At 36.1% G+C, this 20,204-nt stretch overlaps 1 long non-coding RNA gene across 1 annotated transcript in view; it reads left to right on the forward strand.

Moving 5' to 3' along the window:
- Positions 1-20,204, forward strand: part of LOC123599159 — a 440,038-nt gene that overhangs the window by 290,935 nt on the left and 128,899 nt on the right. The window contains exon 2 of the long non-coding RNA XR_006713012.1: positions 17,976-18,044. This is a non-coding gene — a long non-coding RNA (uncharacterized LOC123599159). The remainder of the gene's footprint in view (positions 1-17,975; positions 18,045-20,204) is intronic.

The following is a 20,204-nucleotide window of genomic DNA, read 5'->3' on the forward strand; positions in this document are numbered from 1 at the left end:
GAATAAAAAGAATAGGCTGTTGAATTTTAAAAATCTAAAGTAATCATTATATATGCTCAAAGGTTTAAAAAAAAACAGGTAAAATTTAAAATAAATAATTAAGAAGAAAAACTGTGGAAGGTTGTAAATCTAATTTAATGAGAGGTCAAGACATGTAAGTTTGTATAAAAGACTAATTCTGAGGAGAAACATTAAATAAAACATAGTGTGGGAGTCAACTATTAAGTAAATGAAGACTGGATTTAGAGAACAGTCAGGAATACAGAAGGAGATGTGACAAATGCAACAAATACAAAACCCTGGTGTTTAACCTTTAAATCAGTGATCTGGGACACTAGAACACACTATGGTGTGTGTGGGGGGGTGGGGGGGAGGAATGAAAGGAAAACATAAAGAGCTATGTGCCAAATTAACAGAATATGATTCAGGATCAAAATTGCTAATCTTTTGCTAGCAATAAGAAAATAAAAGGTAGGGAACTCGGTTTTAATAACATAATATTAAACCAATTATGAGAAGTAAAGGCAATGTGAAATAGGATAGAAAATCCCATACTCTTGCCTCCCGAGAGCATTGAGGATTAATGAGACAACAACAATACAATTCCATTTGATACAAAAGGAAGGTGATGAAGCTTCAATGGGAAAGTGTCTTTATTAATGAAGAAATAAAGTTTTGTTTGCATGTTAAAAATTCTAAGCTTGAAATTTCCCACTCTAGAACTGTAAGAAAATAGCCTTGTTGCTATTTTAGGGTCTTATCCTTCTGTTTCAAAAAGTGATCACAGGTCAGGATGCTCCCTAGCCTATAAGAGGTAAATAAGTAATAGTCTTTTTCTTTTTTGCGGGGGGTGGGGGGGTGGGGAGGGGGAGACCCTATAGAAAATGATGCGATCTCATCCTTCTAAACATTATCCATTGCCTCACAACTCTTAGAGTCATTAATTAGTACCCCAGCCTTATTTAGTAATAAAATTAGAATGAGATCCAGTAAAACTTTGGTTTGTGAGCATAATTCATTCTGGAAACATGCTTGTAATCCAAAGCACTTGTATGTAAAAGCGACGTTCAAGAACCACTGGTTCAGTTGTGATCATGTGACATTCGGCATCACGTACCTTGTATTGCAAGACATCACTTATCAAGTTAAAATTTATTACAGGGGTACCTGGGTGGCTCAGTTAGTTAAGCGTCCAACTTTGGCTCAAGTCATGATTTCACGGCTTGTGGGTTCGAGTCCCGTGTCGGACTATGTGCTGACAGCTCAGAGCCTAGAGCCTATTTCAGATTCTGTATCTCCCTTTCTCTCTGCCCCTCCCCCGCTCACATGTCTCGAAAATAAATAAACATTAAAAATTAAAAAAAAAAAGTTCATTAGAAATATTTGCTCATCTTGCAGAATACTTGTGGAACAAGTTACTTGCAATCTAAGGTTTTACTGTATATAGAAAATATAATAATGATATGATATGTATTAATCATTTACCATATTCTAGTCGCTGTGCTAAACGTGTTTAATGTAAACATATTAAACATGCTTGCTACAGTACTTCATATGATCATCAGTGTGAGTGTACTATTTATCAATTCATTGCCTCTCAACTACCAACTCTATCCTTCATTCTCTGTTGTGACAAAATAGAGCTGAACTTTTAAGTATTTTTCCTCTGCAAAGTAGTGCAAAGCTACACTTTGTTGTTGGAAGTGCTGGAGAACACTGAAGGAGGAAGGAATGTGTCTCCTCTTGGGTCTGGCGTGCTCCCCTTGCCAGGCTTTTGCAGAGAGCACACCTTCCCTAGCATCTGGCTCCTGCTAGTGCTGCAGCTAGCTGGACCAGTGGCCACAAACTTTCCTCAACACCCAGTCAGTCAGACAGCTTCACAGTCAAGCCCCGTGGGAGAAGCACCTCCCTGCGGATGGCTTTTCCCGGTACCTTCTCGTTCCCCTTTGCAGCCAGCAAATCCCACTGTTCTTCCCTGGGTGCCCTCTCTCAGCCCTCAGGAAATGGCTGCTCCGAATGAGCTGCCATTGCTGCGCTCTGTAGAGTGCCAGTCCTCCATTACCTCCAGTGCCCTGGTGCAGCTAACAATTTTTTTATGTTAAACTCACACTGTTCAAGTAACTGTGAGTTTTCTGTCTTCTGCTTGTAACCCGACTGACAGGGCTTTCACAAGGTAGCAGTTAGAAAATAGACTGAGAGCACAACTGTTCCAATGTCACATAGCTAATAAATGGGAGATCGGGAGCTGAACTTTGTTTTTCCTCACTTCACGGCTCAAGTTCCTATTTACAACCACGTATAATTAAAAATAGCTCCCCCTTCTATTCTTGGAAGTGTCTCAGTTTGTGTGATAAATTACATGGCCACCCGAATTATACTAGTCTATTTCTCATTTCGTTTAAAGCAGCAATTCTCAAACCGTTTACCTTGTGACATAAATGAGAAAGGTCACATGTGTGTCACACTCTGTCCAGTTCCTTGAACTCCTTTTCTTACACTCCAGAAAGCACACGCCAAGACAGACTCAAGAGATGTTGATAGGGAGATAACCTTGAACCACCTCTAAGTTATTATTAAGGCAAGTCCTTCACATGTTTTGGTACTATCTACTATCAGTACTTAATTACTTATGACACCTTACAAACCTGATTGAGACACTATATGTGGTGAAAAATGCCTACTCTAATCCATTCACTGAGGACACGTTCTCCTGTGTAAGCCAAAACTTCTCAGTTACCTTATGTAATATACAATTTATTATGTACAACATAATATGCAAATATTAGCATTTAATGTATGCTTCACTAACATACAAAGTATATTTCTTTACTAATATACTTTAAAAAGGTGACTGTTCTAAGGGTACCAAGTTACATTTCAAGCAGGACAATCACTTTGGTGCTTTATCAATATCTTGATTATTAACTTTTTACATGTAAATAGCTCAGAATAGTGATCTAGAGAGCAAACACACACACAAAACTGTACATCTTACTGAGAACATCCTGAAATAAATTTTTTTAAATGTGATTGGACTTTGCCTTTGCATCTTCAGATAAACTATTAAACATTGCTCCCAATAATCCAGGAACAAAGATTCCTTAGTAATATGCTAAAAAATTCCACAGCTTTCTAGGGTTATGAAATATGATTTATTCTAGCTTTACATCTGAGGGAAAAGAAGTGAACACAATTGAAGTTATAGTTCCCCTTCCCAAAGTTTAGAAACCAGGAGGTTCAGAGAAAAAGTATGGTAAACTGAGAATGAGACAGAGTGGCACATCATAGATGTTCAATAACTAAATAACAAATGAATGTGTTGAGTGGATAGACGAATAGATATGCTATTTCTTCATACACACATCAACTTCAGTCCTCCAACATGCTTACCTCAATATTGTGTAGCCTAAGCATCTAAAATGTGCAAGTCATTGACAATTTCAGACTCCATTTGGAGTGAGGAGAAGCACTTTGAGAATCCAACCTTATCATCTTAAGGATCATGTGGCTTATGTGTCTGAGTGGGGATAACACTCTGGCATTGGGCCTTGCTCCATCAACAGCCTGGCCTTGAACTAGCAGCTGTGACCTATCACTCTCTGCGGTTTTGCCTACAGGCTTCTTTGGCTTACATGAGCCTCTGCATCTGTTCTCTGCATACTAGTGAGATTTGCCTGCCTTAAGATATTTAATATCTATCACAGAGGCACCAGATGCCCGATGGAAAAAGAATACTAATGAATGCCGTGGAAGCAGGTTCAGGAAAGATTACGGAAATTGTTTACAGAAGGCTTAAAATGGATGTGATACTAACTGCTGGCATGGGTTTCATTTGACTGTTTCTAGAAATAAGATGTTGTTGTTCGTGTGATTATTTGGTTTCATTGGCAATTTGGATTCTCTCCAGGTATTACAAATATTTCAGATATCCTACTCTTACCTAGAATTGTAAAACAGTTAGTTGATAAGATTGACTACTATCTGAATGTTTAGCAGGGTATCTCGAGTTCTCAAGCTCCAGTTCTCAGAAGAAATATTCATTTGAAAAATACTTTTGATGTTTTGCCTTGGTGAATGTTTGTGCTGATTACAGAGTGAGAGTTTACGTCTATGGTTATGCAACCTCATTTTAGTAATGTGTGTTTTTGAACACAGGGCCATAATATGCTTATAATAAACACAAATAAGTAGGCAGTGGACAGTACATTAAATGTATCTTTTAGAGATGCTTGTTTCCAGTGGAGTGTTGGTTTAGAAAGATCTTTGCATATTTGGAGTCATTAATCCTACAAATTACAATTAACACTTTTTAATTGAGATATAATTAATTGATACATAACATATTAATTTCAGGCATTCAACATAATGACTCAATATTTGCATATATTGCAAAATGATAGTCTAGTTAATATAGTCTAGTTAATATCCATCACCATACATAGTTACAGAATTTTGTGTGTGCCGAGAACTTTTAAGACAATCAATAATTTTTAACAGAAAATTGGAAATCCATGGTATAGACTGTATACAGAATGATAAATTTATCATCATAACAAGAGCTACTGAATTCATCCAAGGCAGTTGGAAAGTATTGAAACAAAATCTTAGCTGGATTTGATTTTTTAAAATAGCTTTATGTCTTTTATTCCTCTGTAAATTACTGGATACTTTCTTGATTATAGAACAAATAGCACCAGGGAAACCAGCTGTATATGTTTCTCTTCTGCCACACTTTTACTGCGGTGACAAGAGAGTAGCCCTCAGCCCATTTTTGACCCCTCAGCCTGATGCTCAGGCAGTACCAGTTTTTGTTTGTTCTGTTTTTTCGGTGTCAAAGCTATGCCTGGATGCTCCAAGCTTTTCAGCTAGAAGGTTCAGGGAGAGGATGAAGGAAAATGTTTAGAATGCATTGTATCAATAGCATTGGTGTGGAGCTGCGGGCTCTGAGGTGTGAGTACTTAAACTGTTAAAGGGGCTGAAAAAAGCGACCAGCAATTGAGAATAAAAAGTTTCAGTAATTGCCAGTCCCATTGCCTTGGTTGTAACAGGCAAAATATTCTGCATCCCATTATATATCCTGTGCTGTATCCCATCCCCCATGAGACAGAGATTAATGCTGCAATACCAAAGAAGGAAAATGTGATTACACCAGATTTTATTGTAATACCATTATCGATTTGTTGCCATAATAATGTAGGATGCACATTGCTTTACTTCAGTAAGTTTTTATTTTTCTACATTTCCCTCTAGAGATTTGAGAGTCTATATGTCTATAAAATTGCACCTTGGGTCTGCAATTGGAAATCCCATCTATTGTTCTAAAGTTACCTTTAATCTGACTATCCAGATAGGCATAAACTATCACGGTAATAGAATGTATATCCCTAGTACTATAAATTTTTTATCATCTTGCTACTGTCTTAAGCGTACCTTAGTTTTTAAGGTGTATCTAGACACACCAGGATTTTTCCTCCATCTTAGTCATTTTTATTTGTGGGATGAAATGGGTTCTGCTATATTAAAGATTTCAAACTTAAACATCCAAAAACAAATTATGCCAGTGTTCTTCACACTAATCTCTTTAAAATCAAAATATGTTTTAGTCTTATTAAAACAAAACAGAAAAGCTTTTGAGCTTTTTAGAGCTTTCTATGTTCCCATCACTGATTGCTATTGAAAAGACACATTTTCCAGTTACATTAGACACATTTCAAAAGATAGTTTCCCATTTATATCTCTGTTTCACATCTCTTGTTGAGTTTAGACTCCTGTGGTCAACTGTTCAGTTAACATTAGAGGTCCCAAAGGCATTTCACTCTTCACACATCCAAAGTGAACGTTTTTGGTTTCTCTTTAAACCTGCTTCCTCCTCTTCCTCATCTCAGGAAATGCCATCACTTTCCAACAGCCATTTTTGCCAAAAAGCTAGGGATCATCTTCCTCCTTCCGCATATCCTGTCCATCAGCAACTTCCGGTGGTTACATTCCCTAAACATATTCCAAATCCATCCACTCCACTCCCACTGCCCCTGCCCTAGTCACCACCTAGGGCCTCTCAGTGTCCATTTATGGTGTCCTCTTGGCCATTCCCCATGAAGGAAAAAAGCAGTCTCTTAAAACATCATGTAGATCATATCACATCCCAGTTTCACTTAGAATAAAATGGAGAACTCTAGATGTTGTATTTAAAATGAAATCTAAACTTCTTACTCTTGTTTGTAGAGTCTAGCCTCTGCCCACCTTGGGAACATTACTTTCTGTTGTCTCCCCTGCCAGATAGTTACCAGCCACACTTTACCTCCCTGCCCAAGGAATGTGAATGTGCTATTCCCCTGCTGTGAATGCTCTTCTCATCTTTGAATTCTTGGCTCCTTTTCACCCTTCAGGTCTCAGTTTAAATATCATCTGCCTAGAAAGATTTTCTTCCTGGCCACCTTATTTAAGTATGATCCCCAGCCCTACCTCTCCAGTATTATTTTCTTTTACACCCCCCCCCCGTCCTATTTTCTTCATAACACTTTTCAAAAATCTATCATAATTTAATTAGCTGCCTGTCTTTCTGTCTGGGCTAAAAGTTCCATTAAGTCAAGGATATTGTCTACCTTGTTTATCCTTATAGCCCCAGAGCCTAATACAGTGTCAGTCACATAAGAAATGATAAATAAACAGACAGACTGATGTCCCCCTGGGTCATCATTTAATGTAGTCTTGTCTATCACTGCTTACTCACTTCTATACCCATCACTTAATTCAATTCCTTGTTCAAAATAAACATTTCAAAGCTATTTCAAGTTCTATTACCTTATCTCTGGTCCCTTATAATTCAAAAATAATCTTAAAGATGTTATTATTTTACTAATCTTTTGTGTGTTTTCTTCTATAACTTAGCTCATTTTTTTATACACCAAGTATAAGTTGGTGGTCCACAAACTTCACAAAACTACAGTGGTTAATACAAAAAAAGTTCATTTCTACTATTGCCCCACATCCTAGGCACATCAGCAAGTGTCTCCACTCTGTATTATCATTCAGGATGCAAATGGACAGATAGAGATCTCACTACCCCACAGCTGCATAGTATGTCATAGTGCCTCCTTAGTGGGGAATAAGGGAGAAATAAGAAGGAAAGGGAGAAATAAGAAATTGCACGTGCTTTTTCCCTAATCCAGAAATAGCATACCATGCTTGTGTTCACGTGTCACTGGCCAGGATTAGTGGCATGGCCCTGCCTAACTGCAGAGGGACCCTAGGTAAAAAATGCAAGGAGCATTTTCTCTCTGCCATTCCTTCTATACCATCTAAATGGTGTAACTAACCATCTTAAAGTGTCTAGAACTTTTTGCTTTTCAGTCATTTAATAAGAATGCATGTATGTGTGTGTACATATGTATTGCTCAGCTCAAATATATGGCACTTAGTTGTAATGTAATTCAATTTAGGAGGGAGTGTTTTTTGCAGACACTAGCAGTTAATGTGCACAACACACATGGAATAAAACCTTGAAAGAGTGTATGTTTTATAACACACTGTAAATCAGTAGAAAAGCAATAGTGTGATCATGGGTGGAAAAATTGAAATATGAAAAATGAAAAGAATATTTTGTTCAGACATAAAAAATACTATTTCAAGTATAATTTGTTCTTTTAATCTGATAAAACCATATATACTTAGACATATACAAGAAAAAAGTTCCAGTAGATCCCCATTGCTCTCTAGATCAAAAATTTTTCACTGTAACTGTTAAAGTCTTCCTATCAGTTAATAATACCTTGTCTGCTTCACTCTTTCAAAAATAAATCTTTATTTGTGCTAAAGACTTGGCTTAGCACTAACATTGGAAATCTCAAAAATATGGGGTCTCTGACTTTAAGAAGTCTGTTTAATGAGGGAAGGGTGTCTTGTAAATGGTTAAGTGCAATGTGATAATAGTTGCAATAAAAGTGTCTGCAGGTGTTAAAGGAACAGAGGAAAGAGTTAAAAAAGGCTTTATAGAAGTGACAACATTTGATTAGAATCTCAAAGAATGATTTGTGGCAAGTAGGGAATGGAGAATCTAGTACAGATCACAGGACCAAATGCCAGAAATGAGGTTGTACCTAAATATCTGCATATCCCTACAAACCCCAGGCCCACGTCTTTAGTCAGGCCTTGCTTGCTGGGGAACATTACAAAGAAATACTGGCAGCCCCAGTGAGGGGAAGTTCATTAAGTATAGAGAAGATTAAACATGCTCTGAAAGAGAGCCCGACATGTACAGAGTCACAGTGAAATTAAAGAACATGGTGGATTGTGTGTTATATATAATATCCCAATAAAATTTTATTTTTTTCTTTCAAAAAAAAAAAAAAAAGAACACGGTGTATATCAGATTGACAGATACCAAAACTTTGTGTGATATGTGGGTGTGTAAGACCTCTCACACGTTGCTAGTATGTGAAGACAAAAAGTACAATCTCTATAAATAATGATTGGCAACTTCTAGAAAAGTTGCGCACACATTATTGATTGTATGCAATTCCTTTTCTAAACATCTATCCCAAAATTGACACTGGCAAAAATGTGAAAAGACATTCTGTACAAGGCTATTGATTACAGCACTATTTTTAAAATAAAAAATATATAAATAATAACTGTCAACTAAGATGGGCTGGCTGACTAAACGATTGTCCATTTATACAACATAGTCAAAGCCCCTGTGAAAGGAATGGGCACTGTCTTTATTTACTACTATGGAATAACTCCAGCGTATATGTAAGTGAAAAAGTGAAGTGAGGAAGAGTGAGTATAATATGCCACCATTTGTTTAGGAAAGTAGGGACATGAATATTTACATCATATAGATAGAGCATACACAATTGCCATTTTTCCATTAAAAAGCAGCCACATATTGGCAGTTTGATGTGGTTCTACTTAAAGTATATGCCTAGGGGCGCCTGGGTGGCTCAGTCAGTTAAGCAGCCGACTTCGGCTCAGGTCATGATCTCACGGTCCGTGAGTTCGAGCCCCGCATCGGGCTCTGTGCTGATGGCTCGGAGCCTGGAGCCTGCTTCTGTTTCTGTGTCTCCCTCTCGCTGCCCCTCCCCCATTCGCGCTCTGTCTCTCTCTGCCTTTCAAAAATGAATAAATGTTTAAAAAAATTCAAAAAATAAGTATATGCCTATATTTTTTGAGTCAAAAAGATAACAAATGTAAATGGCGTCTTCAAGATACAATGACACTTACTCCAGTTTTGCCGCAGATGGCCCTGGTTTATACTTGTTTCCAAGGTGTAATTGTCAATATAACCCCTTTTCACTCTTGAAACGTGTCCCAGTTTAGACTAAAATTTTATTTTCATGTGGAGGAATGAAGGAAGAAAGAGGTGCAAAAGACAGGTGGGAAAGAAAAAACCGGATGGGAAGGGCAGAGATAGAAGTTTGACATCTTTGAACATTTTTTTTTCTCAGTTTAAGTTTGAAAAGATAAATATTTTAAATCAAAAGTTAAATGAAATAAACCTAGATGCATATTCAGTTGGTAGCACAACTATACAGAAACAATGTAAAATAGCATGAAAATGCAATAATAGTTCCCTACTGGGGGAGGAAAAAAAGAACTGCAAACATGTCTTTTATGAATTATACTATTGTCGATACTGTTGGTATTATTCTGAGATAGCTTTGTGTGTAGTGCAGAATAAAGCAAATGAATAATTGTATTGGTGTCATTAAGAACCAGAATTTTCAGCATGAGAGAAAAGATGGTAAAAATGTAAGATCAATAGATTCAGTAAGTATCGAATGGGTCTCGATTTCAATTAAAAATATCAGTGTTAACCTAGGATATGTTATATCTTTTTTTAAAGGATTTTATTTTTTAGAGCAACCTATTTTTTAGAGTAGGTTCATAGCAAAATTGAGTGGAAAATACAGAGATTTCCCATATACTCTCCTCCCCCACACATGCATAGCATATACTATTATCAGTATCACTCACAAAACCATTTGGAACTGCAGGGGTCCACTTATATGCAGATTTTTCTCAATAAATACAGTACAATACTATAAATGTATTTTCTTTTCCCTTTGATTTCTTAATAATAATAATATTTCTTCTAGCTTAGTTTATTATAAGAGAAAGTATACAATACATATAACATACAAAATATGTGTTAATCAACTGTTTATGTCATTGGTAAGATTTCCAACCAACAGTAGGCTATTAGTAATTAAGTTTTGGAGGAGTTCAAAAAATATATGTGGATTTTTTTACCATATTGGGAGTTGCTGCCCCTAACCCCTGTATTTTTCAAGGGTCAATTATATTTGTTACAGCTGATGAATCCACACTGACAAATCATAATCACCCCAAATCCATACTTGGTTACACATTCTATGTGTTTGGAGCAATGTAAAATGATATGTATCCATTATTACAATATAATATACAATATATAGTAATTATACATTATGATATCATACAGAATATTTTCCCTGCTCTAAAATCCTCTGTTCTCTGTCTATTCATCCCTCCCCACTCCCATGCCTGTAAACCACTGATCTTTTTACTGTTTCCATAGTTTTGCCATTTCCAGAATATCAAATAGTTGGCATTATATACTATGTGGTCTTCTTGAATTGGCCTCCTTCACGTAGTAATATGCATTTAATTTCTTCATGTCTTTTCATAACTTGTTAGCTCATTTCTTTGAGTGCTAAATGATATGCCATTGTCTAAAGGTAGCATAATTTTTTACCCATTCAGGGATTATGTTTTTTACTGTATGTTTTGTATTTATAAGCTGAAAATCAGATGTTAAATATGTTTTTCCTGTAACTAATTTTCTGCATCTTATTAATGAAATGACCCAAATCTAAGGATCTCAATATATCTAAAAATATTAGTTCATTTTTTAAAAAAAGTTACAGCTTAGAAGAAATGAATAAATTTCTAGAAACACACAACCTACCAAGACTGAATCATGATGAAATAGAAAATCTAAACAGGCTGATTACTAGTAAAGAGATCAAATCAGTAATCAAAACCTCTCAATAAATACAAGTCCAGGACCAGATGACTTCACTGGTGAATTCTACCAAACACTGAAAGAATGCTTCTTCTCAAACTCTTCCAAAAAATAGAAGAGGACAGAAAAGTTCTGTCCAAACTCATTTTATGAGGCCAGCACTACCCTCATACCAAAACCAGTCAAGAATAACACAAGAAAAGAAAATTTCAGGCCAATATTTCTAAAAAACACAGGTGCAAAAATCCTCAACAAAATATTAATTCAAATTAGCAATACACTAAAAGGATCATACATCATAATCAAGTGAGATTTATTTTGGGGATGCTAGGATGGTTCAACATCCACAAATTAGTCAATGCGATACACCACATTAACAAAATGAAGGATGAAAATCATGATCATCTCAATAGTTGCAGAAAAAGCATTTTAAAAAATTCAACATCCATTTATGATAAAACTCTCAACAAATCCTCAACGTAAACCTCAATGTAATAAAAGCCATGTATGACAAGCCCACAGCTAACATCATACTCAATGGTGAAAAGCTGAAAGCTTTTCTTCCAAGATCAGGAACAAGACAAGTATGCCTAATGTCACTACTTTTATTCAACATACTATTGCAAGTCCTACCCATAGCAATTAGACAAGAAAAAGAAATAAAATCAGCCACATTGGAAAGAAAGATGTAAAACTGTCACTCTTTGCAGGTGAAATGATACTATGTATGGAAAACCCTAAAGACTCCATCAAAAAGCTCCTAGGATTAATAAACAAATTCAGCAGTGTTGCAGAATACATAATAAATACACCAAAATCTATTGTGTTTCTATACAGTTATAACAAACTATCAGAAAGAGAAATTAAGAAAACAATTCCATTTACAATTGCATCAAAAGAATAAAATACCTACAAATAAATTTAACTGAGGCAAAAAAAAAAGCTATTTACTAACAACTACAAGATGTTAATGTAAGAAACTGAAGAACACAAATAAATTCAAAGATATTTCATGCTCATGGATTGGAAGAACTAATATTGTTAAAATGTCCATACTATTCAAGACAATCTATAAATTCAGTGCAATCTATATTAAATTCCAATGTCATTTTTCACAGCAATAGAACAAACAGCCCTAAAATGTGTGTAGAACCACAAAAAAACCCCAAATAGCCAAAGTAATCTTATAAAAGAAGAACAACACTGGAGGCATCAGCCCCCTTATTTCAAACTACATACAAAGCTATAATAATTAAAACACTATGGTATTGGCATAAAACAGACACATAGATCAATGAAACAGAGAACCCAGAAATAAACCCACATATATGTGATGAATTAAATTATGGCAAAGGAGCCAAGAATATACAATGGGCAAAGGACAGTCTTCAATAAATAATGTTGAAAAACTGGACAATCACATGCAAAAGAATGAAATTGGACCACTATCTTACACCATATACAAAAATTAATTCAGAATGGATTAAAGAACATAAGGTCTGAGACCAATAAAACTCTTGTAAGAGAACATAGGCGGTAAGCTCCTTGATATAAGTCTTGGTGAACTATTGAATCTGACACAAAGCAAAGGCAACAAAATTAAAAATAAACAAGTAGGACTACATCAGAGTAAAAAGCTTCTGCACATCAAAAGAAACTATCAACAAAATGAAATGACAACCTACAGAATGGGAGAAAATATTTGCAAATTGTATCTCTGATAACAGGTTAATATCCAAAATATGTAAAGAACTCATATAACTCAGGAAAAATTAAAAATACAATCTAGTTAAAAAATGGGCATAAGGTCTGAATAGAAATTTTTCCAGAGAAGACATACAGATGGCCAAAAGATAAATGAAAAGACTCTCAACATCAGAAATCATCAAAGAAATTCAAATCAAAACAACGAGATATCATCTCATACATGTCAGAATGGCTATTACCAATGATGATAATAATAATAATAACAAGGATTGGTAAGGAGGAGAAAAGAAAACCCTTGTACACTGCTGGTGGGAATATAAACTGGTGCAGCCACTGTGGAAAACAACATAAAAGATTCTCAAAAAATTAAAAATAGAACTACCATGTGACCCAGCAATTTTACTTCTGGGTCTTTAACCAAGGAAAACAAAACCACTAACTTGAAAAAATATATGCACCAAGTTCATTAACATTATTTACAGTAGCCAAGATATGGAAACAACCCAAGTGTCCATTCATGGATGAATGGATAAAGAAGATATAGTATATATGTACAATGGAGTATTATTCACAATGGAATAATAGTCTCCATTGTATACACAGAATGTATACAATGGAATATTCATTATTGAATGAAATCTTGCTATTTCAATATGGATGGACATCAAAGGTATCATGCTAAGTGAAATAAATGAGACAGGGAAAGACAAAAATCATATGACCTTTTTATGCATGGACTCTAAAAACAAACAAACAAGGTCATAGATAGAGAGAACAGACTTATGGTTGCCATGGGCAGAGGGTCAGGGGAGGGAGGAATGTGTGAACAAGGTAAAAGGGTAAAAAGAAAAAAATGATAAATTTAAATAAAATAATAAACCATGAAATTAATGATATTAACAAAATAAATATCTGTGATCCACTTAATAGATGTGGACAAAGGATTTACCAAAATTTGACACCCATTACCGTTAAAATTCTTCTCTCATAGTAAACCTTAAATCTAATCAAAGGAATTTATAAAAAAAACAAAAAGCTAACTTCCTACTTAATTGTGGAACATTATGCATAAAACTCTTAGAACAGTACCTGGTACAAAATAAGTATTACACAAGGGTAATTTAGATTTAATTTAATTTAGATCTAACAGTCAATACACAGGAAAAACAGGAGACATCATAGGGGTGCAACCAGCACACTCCAGACAGTTGGAAATAGTATAAGAAAACTTCCTGTTGGGCGGGGGGCGGAGGGGGTGGCGTTGTCTGGCTCAGTCAGTAGAGCATGCTACTCTTGATCTTGGGGTCATGAGTTTGAGCCCCACGATGGGTGTAGAGATTACTTTAAAAAAATAAATAAAATTTAAAACATATACCTAGTTTTTAAATGAACAAATGTAAGAAAAAAAGAGGGAGATAAAGGTGAATCTATAAACTTAAAGAGAATTAAGAGACATGTTAAATAATTGCAAAATGTGGACTTGTTTGAATATTGATTCCAAGAAACAAAATGTATAGAACAGAAAATGTATTCCTTAAAAGTTGATAACCAGAGAAATGGGAGTACTAACTGTATATTTAATTATTGAATTGTTTGTTTGTTTATGATATGATATTTTGGCTACTTTTTTTGAAGAGCCTACATGTTGTCTATTGCCAAAAAAACATGTGGGGTGCCTTGGTGCCTCATTTGGTTAAGAGTCTGTCTCTTGATCTTGGCTCGGGTCATGATCTTGTGGTTTTAGGAATGAGCCCCAAGTCAGGCTGAGCACTGACAGCATGAAGCCTGCTTGGGTTTCTCTCTCTTCCTCTCTCTTGGCCCCTCCCCTGCTCGTTCTCACTCTCTCAAAATAAATAAATAAACTTTTTTAAAAAAATAAAGAAAAAATTAAAATGCAAGTATTCTAAATAACATTTTCTTAAATTGCTATATAAAGACATTGTTACTGGAAGACTCTCTTAGTAACACTATCACTTTGAACATTCAGCACAATCTGATCTTCATAATATAGTTCATAGCTATAACATGTAACTATGATTAATGTACTTTGCAAACAAATAAAACATTCAGATACTCTATTGGCAATTCCTATAGGTCAAAAAGAGCAATTTTTTCTTCTATGGAGCTTACACCTCTTGGTCTTGCCCCGTTTTCTCCTCCTGTGGTATCCCATCTCTACTGAATGACCCAGAAGGGCTAATGCCAAAAACCAAAGGCTTAACACAACACAGGGAGAACTGTGAGTAGTAGATAGTTGTGGTGTCACCTTGCAAATAATGTCCAAAGACAAATCCAGAATATATGAGGACAGTTGGACCAGATTGCCAATTGGAATATGGGAAACAATTTACATACCAGAACAAGGTGCTACAAGTAGGAGGAAAGTTGGAACAGGTGCTGAGTAACTAAGTTTGGCTGAGTAGTAAGAATGGAATCTAGGTTAAAGAGATGGAAGAAAAGATGAGCAGTGAGCAATGTTGAATAACCATAACAAGAACAGTGTCAGAACCAGAACCCCAAATTACAGAAGTCGACTCACTGAAGAAGCAACAGAGATCAGAATCTTATAGGCTTGCTGTGAAAAACAAATACACACACATACACACACACACACACACACACACACACACACACACACGCGCGCGCGCGCGCGCGCACGCACGCAATACTTCCCTGGAGGCACCAGGTAATTTTTAAAGCATTGGCCAAAACCTTTTATGCAAACTTTACTTGCCTTAAAAGAACTTTTGTTCCAGGTACGCCTGGGTGGCTCAGTCAGTTAAGCATCAGACTTTGGCTCAGGCCATGATCTCATGGTGTGTGAGTTTGAGCCCCACATTGGGCTGGCTGCTGTCAGCACAGAGCCCGCTTTGAATCCTCTGTCCACTTCTCTCTCTCCCTGTCCTACTTGCACTCTCTCTCTCTCAAAAATAAATATTTACAAAAATAAAATAAAATAAACTTTGGTTCCAGTCATCCAGGAAATTATACACTGTTCACTATACACAACTATACAATACTCATTACACATACTGACTGTGGAAAAACTTAATAGCACCATATCATAGGTAAGGATGAAATAAAATTAAATAGTTAAAGCACTTAGTACAGTGCTCCTTAAAGGTTAACTTTAAAACAATAACAACTTAACCAATGCTAGAGTGAGGTTGTGTTTGTAAATTGTATCTTATTGAAGGAGGTCACTAAATCTTGTCATTTCTATTCCTATAAGTTCTTTAAACTTATTTCTCCTTGATGTCTCTGTGGACATGACCTTAGTTTAAACCGGTGTTTCTCAAAGTATCCAAGGATCCCTGGGGGACTCCAAGACTCTTTCAAGGTGTTGTGAGGTCAAAACAATTTCATAATAATATTAAGATATTATTTGCGTATTTTACTCCTACTGTCTCCCAAATGTTCAGCAAAATTTTCCAGAAGCTGCATGACACGTGGCGACATCATTAGTCTGATGACTAACAGCATATGTGTTTGTAATGCTCTTGTGCTTGAAAATTTCCTCACTTTTTGTTTCTAATATAGTAAAGATCAGTAGGTATAACCCGATAACCATAAGTTCCTTGAAATTCTCAATGATTTTTAAAAGGGTAAATCAGTCCTAAAACCAAAAAGATTGAGAACTGACTCTTTAAATCATCCTCTGTTGCCTTAACGGCCTAATTTCTCCAAAGCGCTCATTCAGAATACAAATCTGACTATATTGAATCTCTATTTAAAATTTTTATACCTATTCTAACCTATAATGTGGAGAAGTAGCATAGCACAGTAAAACAAATAAGCGAGACTGGTTTCACCTAGAGCCGAATTCAAAATCCATGTATGTCAGACCCCATTGACTGACCCCCAAGATCCATTGCTCTTTCTTTGCGTTTGTAATAAAACCCCTGAATTTGAGATTGGCACATGGCATTACCTCTTGAAACTACTTCCTTGAAGATGAGTGTGGTCATATGATAATGGCCACTGGGAAATGAGCAGAAGTGATATATATGAAACTTCCAGGTCAGGTTGTCTAAAAAAGGAAGTAGGTTTCCTTCCATTTTTTCCTCTTTTCCCGCAAGCTTCAAAAAGGGGTTAGGGGCTGCTCAGCCAGCTTCAGCCATGCGGATGAAGACTAGACACGCTACTTCACATTGTCCGCCCAGGTCTGTATTTTTTCATGGAAAAAATCAACCTCTCTCTGGAGTCCGTTTTCACCAAGCAGGCAAAGACTTGGGCTTAACCTAAATCAAGTGCCCACATGAACTGAATCCCTGAGGTAAATTTGTATAAAAGGCTCTGTCTAGATGTTTTTTGGTTTCCTACACCGGGTTCCCATTAACGTGGGCCTGCTCTGAACAATCGTTCATTTTTTCATTTAGTCTTTCATTTAATAATTAATGAAGTATGCTAGGCAATGTGCACAATAGTATAGCAGTGTTTGGTCACCATTCAGTATGTCCACCAACACCCTGAGATCCAAAATGAAAAAAAATGGTAACCTGGTAGTGAGGCAGAGCAAAGTGACAGGGAACCCAAAGGATCTGTACCCTGGAGCCCAGTCACACACATGGTTTCTGGGTCTGGCCACAGTAGCCAGGACCTCAGTAAATGACAGGATTTCAGGGTGCCTGGGTAGCTCAGTTGGTTGAGTGTCCCACTTAAGCTCAGGTCATGATATCACAGTTTGTGGGTTCAAGACCTACATGAGGCTCTGCTGACAGCTGGAGCCTGGGTGTCTCTCTCTCTCTCTCTCTCTCTCTCTCTCTCTCTCTCTCTCCTGCTTACACTCTATCTTTCTCTCTCTCTAAAAATAAATTAAATTAAAAAAAATAAATGACAGAATTTCAGATTTATTGGAGAGAGACGATTAAGAAGAAAGTGGCTCAGCTAGTAAAGTGAGGAGTGGGATCTGTACAGTGGGGTGCAGGTGTGTGACTAAAGTAACATTAGAACATCGTTCATCAAGCCTGGGCTATTCTAGAGTCCAGAAAAAGACTGAAGTATGCAAGTAGGAGATAAATGATCCACGCTCATCAAGAACTGTGGAGGCCAATAAGGAAGAATGCTTCTACCATAACATAGTGTATGTGTGGGATGTTAGAATTATATCTCTTATAGACATACTTTCCCATATGAAAGAAATACATGTTTTCCAGGTCATTTTTTGTTTGTTTGTTTAAAATGGAAATGTGTCCCATTTGGGGATTGACAGTATTGTTATTACATTTTTACCGAAAATATTTCGATTTTATATTCTTTTTAGGCTGAAGCAAATGAAATTGCTGTTTTGTGGATCAAACGTGGAATTAAAGGCTCACACAACTGTGGAAAGGTAGGAGGAGTGAAGGCCGGGAAGGCCTCTTTTGGGAAATCTGTATATGAAAGAATTACAGGAAAACTACCACCAAAAAGTGCTCAGATACCTATAGCAACAAAGTGGCTGACATGTGGGAGGATCTCTAAATGCTAAAGGAAAATAAAGCCTTACCTTTACCATCTACCTAGGGTTTATCCAAAGCTAAAGGATAGTGGGTCTTATTTTTTTCTTCCTTACAAATCTCATGCAATGATCTCTCACTGGTCATTTCTACCTAGGATCCTGCTGGCAGGAAGGGTGTGCACAATGTAGTTTGCAGGTTTCATACTTCTGTGGTATGTGGGAAACCTAGAAGAGCTTGAGCCTATGATAGTGTCATTGTTATTAATTAGACTGTGGGGAGGTTTCTAGGGCAGAATAAATAAGAGCTCCAAAGCAGAAAGAGAAGGTAGAGAAGGTATGTGCCAAGTCAGACTATTTTTCTTTCAAGTGGCCCTTTTCCCTTTGCTCTTCTCCTTCTCTAACACCCCCTGTATTATGGATAAATGGATATACTGCTAGTACTCATACCCCCAGTGTGTGTGTGTGTGTGTGTGTGTGTGTGTGTGTGCGCGCGCGCGCGCGCATGTGTGCACAGGCGCATGCTTCCTGTAGGACCCACCAAAGAAAGACTCTTACAGTTATTTTTCTACTCATCTCTACACCTTCCTTCATTCAAGGAATAAAGGTCACATTTACAGTTTTTAAACTGGGGGAGTTGAATTGTTTGAAAATATAAAACACATTAACCAGGAAAGACAGTTATCTGGGATTCTATGTTATGACATTAAATACATGCTTTATTCATTAATGTCCATTTAAAATAGAAATCAATGTGTTATTGTTAATGAAAATGTAATTTGCCATTTGGTAAAGATGCCCCAGACTCACTATTTCAGCTTCTCGGATTGATTATTTAAGAAGCCAGTGGCAGATCTAAGCCGTGGGGCTTTCACTGTAATTACATCTGATTCCTCGACATTATATTAATGCTGGACATTAGTATAATAATGGCCACTGATATACTTTTCATTTGTATTTTCATAATAGCATATATCTATGGAAGACACCTAATTTGTCATAATGTAAAGTTGGTGTTTTTAAAGTATATTTTAAAAGGGTAATTCCTTGTGACTCGACCGCAATAGTTCATGTCGTAAAACTGTATCATTTTTTTCAATATGTCAGTGTTAATCCGTCTTGCAATCTGTTTAAGTCTGGTTTGGTGGTCAGTTGTTAAAGCTGTAATAGTCAAATGTCTCACACGTTGCCCTTTAGAATATTCCTATGAAGTTATAAATTTGAGGGGAATTATCCATGATAATAGCTTAGTGTTTCTTGAAATTATAGAATTATTCATATTGATATCAGATATAATGTTCAAGATTTTTTTTTAATGAGTAAAATTACTCAGGAGAAATACCAGTGCATATCTCTCTTCATATTACTTTCTTCTACTTTTTTCCTGAATGTAAATATTCACGCCCATTGTAGAAAGTATATTTTAAAAATGGAACATTCAAACCATTTATAATTCTGCTACTAGAAACATCACCATTTTAAAAATATATCCGTCATTTTTTTCATTTATCTGTGTGTAAGAGTATATATGTGTGTCAGGTGTGCACATGCGAGTAAAGATGTGTCTATTTTCTATAAGAATTCTAATTAGGAACATACTGTATTTTATTTACCATGTAAATATAGGAGACTTCATTAGCATTTAGTGTTGGAAAATGAAATCTGAGGGCAAATTGATTTTTACTGCTTTGGGATTGGTTGAGATAGTGGATTACAAAAATAGATTTTCAGATGTTAGATCAGCCTTGCATCCTCGGAAAAAAATCCACTTGATCATGGTGTATAATAGTTTTTAGATACTTCTGAATTCCATTTGCAAATATTTTGCTAAAGATTTTTGTGTCTATATGAGGAACGTTGGTATATAGTTTTGCTTTGTGTGGTTTTTGTATTGTCTTTGATTTGATATGAGGTCAATACTGCCCTCATAAAACAAGTTGGTCAGTATTTCCTCCTCTTCTGTATTCTGGAAAAGGTTGTGTAGAATTCATGTTAATTCTTTAAATGCTTAGTAGAATTTTCAGTGACACCATTTTATCCTGGAGATATAGTCTT

The sequence above is a fragment of the Leopardus geoffroyi genome, chromosome C1 (genome assembly GCF_018350155.1).
Source record: "Leopardus geoffroyi isolate Oge1 chromosome C1, O.geoffroyi_Oge1_pat1.0, whole genome shotgun sequence".
Lineage (NCBI taxonomy): Eukaryota > Metazoa > Chordata > Mammalia > Carnivora > Felidae > Leopardus > Leopardus geoffroyi.